This window comes from Psammomys obesus, unplaced genomic scaffold, assembly GCF_907164565.1.
Source record: "Psammomys obesus unplaced genomic scaffold, mPsaObe1.curated_primary_1811, whole genome shotgun sequence".
In the NCBI taxonomy this organism is placed as follows: Eukaryota; Metazoa; Chordata; class Mammalia; order Rodentia; family Muridae; genus Psammomys; species Psammomys obesus.
This window is the reverse complement of record NW_026596034.1, coordinates 10998135-11001878: the sequence shown is the minus strand read 5'-3', so window position 1 is coordinate 11001878 and position 3744 is coordinate 10998135. Positions and strand designations below refer to the sequence as shown.

The following is a 3744-nucleotide window of genomic DNA, read 5'->3' as shown; positions in this document are numbered from 1 at the left end:
ATGCTTTTAACTTCTGCCCTAGGGAAGTGGAGACATGAGGACCCTGGGAAATCCCTGGCTAGCCAGCATAGCTTAACTGGCAAATCTCAGGTTCTAGCAAAAGACCCTGTCTCAAAGCACAGGTGGCCAGGGCCTGAGAAGCAGCGCCTGAGCCTGTCCTTACACACACACACCACACAAAGATATACACATACCATAGCCACACACACACACATAAGAAACAAAAACAGTTAAATAAATATCACCTTTGTGTGGCATAGCTGGGCTAGGATACTTACGTACTATGCCCAAGGCCCTGGATACCATCCCCAGCCAATAACTAACTTTCTTTCTTTCTTTCTCTCTTGGTTTTTCCAGACAGGATTTCTCTGTGTAGCCTTGGCTTTCCTGGACTCGCTTTATAGACCAGGCTGGCCTCGAACTCACAGCCCACCTCTGCCTCCCAGAGTGCTGGGATTGCAGGCATCCACCACAGTACCCAGCTAACAAACTGACGTTCTAAATATCTCACTGAGGTCATTACTCAGTGTGGGAAGCAGCCCAGTGTTGAAGTTTGAAGGACAATCTGAAGGCAGGCATAGTGACAGCTGAGAGGGCTGGTATCAGTTTATAAATGGGTAGAAATCTGGCTAATGCTCAGAGGTCACAGGATAAAAAACAGGATTTGGTTCTTTCCTTCCACCTTCACATGGGTTCTGAGAATTGAACTCAAGTCACACTGGCCTAGGGGCATGTCTATGGAGCAGTTTCTTGATCTCTAATTTGAAGTACGGAAGGCCCAGACTGCTGTGGGCAGTTCCATTCCTAGGAAGGTGAAACCGAATTGTATAAGAAAGGCAGCCGACCCAGAGCCTGGGGGCCAGCCAGTGAGCAGCCTCCTCTGTAGTTTCTGCTTCAAGCTCCTTCCTAGGCTTCCCTCGATGGCAGACTATTTGGATAAATAAGCCCTTTCCTCCCCAAGTTGCTTTTGGTCATGGTTGTTTACCATAGCAACAGAAGAGCCAGCTAGGACAACTGCTATCCCAGCTCTTGGAGACAAAGACAGGAGAACTCTGAGCCCAAGGCCAGCCTGAGCTACATAGGGAAGTCCTGTCTCAAAAAAAAAAAAAGATGGATGGATGGATGGATGGATGGATGGATAGATAGATAGATAGATAGATAGATAGATAGAGAAAGGGGCCAGTGAGTTGGTTCAGTGGATAAAGACCCTTGCAGTGTAAGCCTGACGGTGAAAAGAGAAACCAATTCCACAAGGTTGTCTTCTGACCACCACACACATCATGCACACACACACACACACACACACATGAATAAATAAATACATTAATTTTTAAAAACAAACGAAAAAGTTAACTGCATGGGTAGGCCCTCCCAAGAGGATGCTGTGCCTCTGCCCTCCTGCTTCAGCCTCTCAAACACTCAATACATGTTTGTTAACCTGGTTTGTTTCCATGGTCGGGGCGACCTCATTTCAGGAAAGGCAAAACAGGAGTGGGAATCTGGTCACATCTCAGTAATAACTCACCCAGGTTACATCCCAAGGCCTGAGGACCCTGAGGCAGGGTGAGCAGAGCTGTCTTCTGCCTCAGGCCGCCCTTGACACAATCTCAGTCAAGTATGGGCTCCAAGGGATTCACAGTACCCTAGTGCTATCCAGCCTTGACCCTGGACTCCCCAAAGAACTTTCAGATCCTCAGCACAGAGAGAGCTGAACTCCTCCCGGGAGGAGGAGGATAGCCATACACCTTAAAATAACATGGGGAACAGCCCCACCCTGGGCTGAGATTTTCCGGTGCGTGAGCAAGTCTGAGGTTTGGGAAGAAGAGGGCGAGAAGGAACAGATGATGATGCTGCGCGAGGCGGGGAGGAGCGATGAGTCACGAAATGACCCGAAGCGACTAACTGCACGGCGGTGCGGGGTGTGTGTGTGTGTCTGTTCTGCACACCTACTGGGTGCCAGGCACTGTGTGGACAACTAGAGGCACGGCCAGAATCCGGATGAGACCGTGCCGCCGCGAGGCTCATCTTAGTTAGAGTCTGAAACCAACCAGTAACCCTGCAAATGGGAGGTTGCAGTTTTGACCACTGTTCGGCAAAGGAGCTGCGACTTTATGACGTCACCGGGTCGGAGGCGCAGAGCTAGGCACCGTTAGCTGCTGCGACCTGGCGGCCTCGTGCCGAACGTACACGAGGGTGGGGACGCAAAAAAGAAAAACAGCGAGGTTGCTGGCAGATCCGAGGACGCGGAGCTGGAGGGCACGGTTTGTTCGGTCACCCGAATCCGACGGCCGCAGGCCTGGTGCCTTTCGGCTTTTCCAGCGGGCGGCGAGCGCCCTCTTGTGGCCACTGAGCGCACGAGGCAGGGCATTCGCTCCGCCCAGTGCGGAACCCCTACTCGGCACGCATGCGCACACTGAGACGCTTACAAAGAGGTTTGCCTAGAACGCACGCTCTCAGTTGTCAGGATGGCCGAGCGGTCTAAGGCGCTGCGTTCAGGTCGCAGTCTCCCCTGGAGGCGTGGGTTCGAATCCCACTTCTGACAAACTGCACCTTTTTTTTTTCTTGCTCGCAATCTTAAGCTAGGTAACCATTACTGACCTTTTATAATGGTCTCTTCTTCGTCTTTTTAAATCCCATTGCACACAATTTAAAATTTTCTCCTTCCTAATTATTTCTTTGCTTTGAAACTGTAAAAACAGCTCAGGAGCGACGGTCTGTGTGTCTGTGTGTGCAGAATGGGGTCCAGCCCAAGGGCAAGTCTCTAGTTTCCAATTTTACTTTGAGAGTTTCGGAGATGACAAGCAAAATACGAGTGTTGTCAGAAGTGGGATTCGAACCCACGCCTCCAGGGGAGACTGCGACCTGAACGCAGCGCCTTAGACCGCTCGGCCATCCTGACTTGGGGAGCAGTGTGGTCGAGTGTTTATCTTAAGTATGAGCACCCTGTGACCCCCCCCCCTGCCGTTCCCACTCCCCGCTTACACACGCGCCCACTCCCACCCCCGCCGCCCCCGCCACACGCGCCTGCCTGCGCGGGACCCCCGGCCGCCGGCCCACCCCTGGGTCCGGCCACCCGCCGCGGCGGGCACGCAGAACCGCCCCGGAGAGCCTGGGAAGAGAATACACCTCCGCCCTCGGGGCCCTGAGGCCGGGCGTCGGGGCTGCAGGCGGCCCAAGCTCCCGGCCCGAGGGCCCACGGTGGCGGGTGAGACAACGGGGCAGAGGCAGTGTGCGGGTTCGAGGCCAGCCTTGTCTACAGCGGCAGTTCTAGGGCAGCCGAGGCTACGCCGAAACCCTCACTTCCCCGTGAACTGTTTCTCGGTTTAAAACGTTAAGCCAGGTGCGAGGTGAAGAGAGGAGAATCGGATTCAAGGTTATCCTCAGTGACATCGTGAGGTTAAGGCCAACCTGGGCTACAGGACCCTGTCTTTAAAAATAGACAAACGAACGAACAAGTCAACACCTGTGTGGGAGGGTGACAAAGAGGGTGAAGTTCCTGCCCAGATTTCACTATGGAGGGTCTGGAGAGACGGCTCAGGGGCTAACAGCCTTTGCTGCCCGAGTGTGAGGACCTGAGTCCCGATTCCAAGAACCTACATGAAGGTGAACACCGGAGCCTGTGTTGAATCAGTCCCGGCGTCTCTGCAGTGAGACAGGAGGGGCTCTGGGGCCGACCAACCCTGAACACACAGCAGCGCAAACAAGCTGCAAGATGAGCACACACACAGACACACACACACAGAG

General features: G+C 53.6%; 2 non-coding genes across 2 annotated transcripts; one reads left to right on the top strand and one right to left on the bottom strand.

Annotated features, from left to right (window-relative positions):
* The first annotated feature begins 2459 nt into the window (after nt 1-2459).
* Nucleotides 2460-2542, top strand: Trnal-cag (transfer RNA leucine (anticodon CAG)). The gene has a single exon. It is a non-coding gene; the product is annotated as a tRNA-Leu (tRNA).
* A 274-nt stretch (nt 2543-2816) lies between these two features.
* Nucleotides 2817-2899, bottom strand: Trnal-cag (transfer RNA leucine (anticodon CAG)). Its single transcript has one exon. It is a non-coding gene; the product is annotated as a tRNA-Leu (tRNA).
* Nucleotides 2900-3744: the final 845 nt, after the last annotated feature.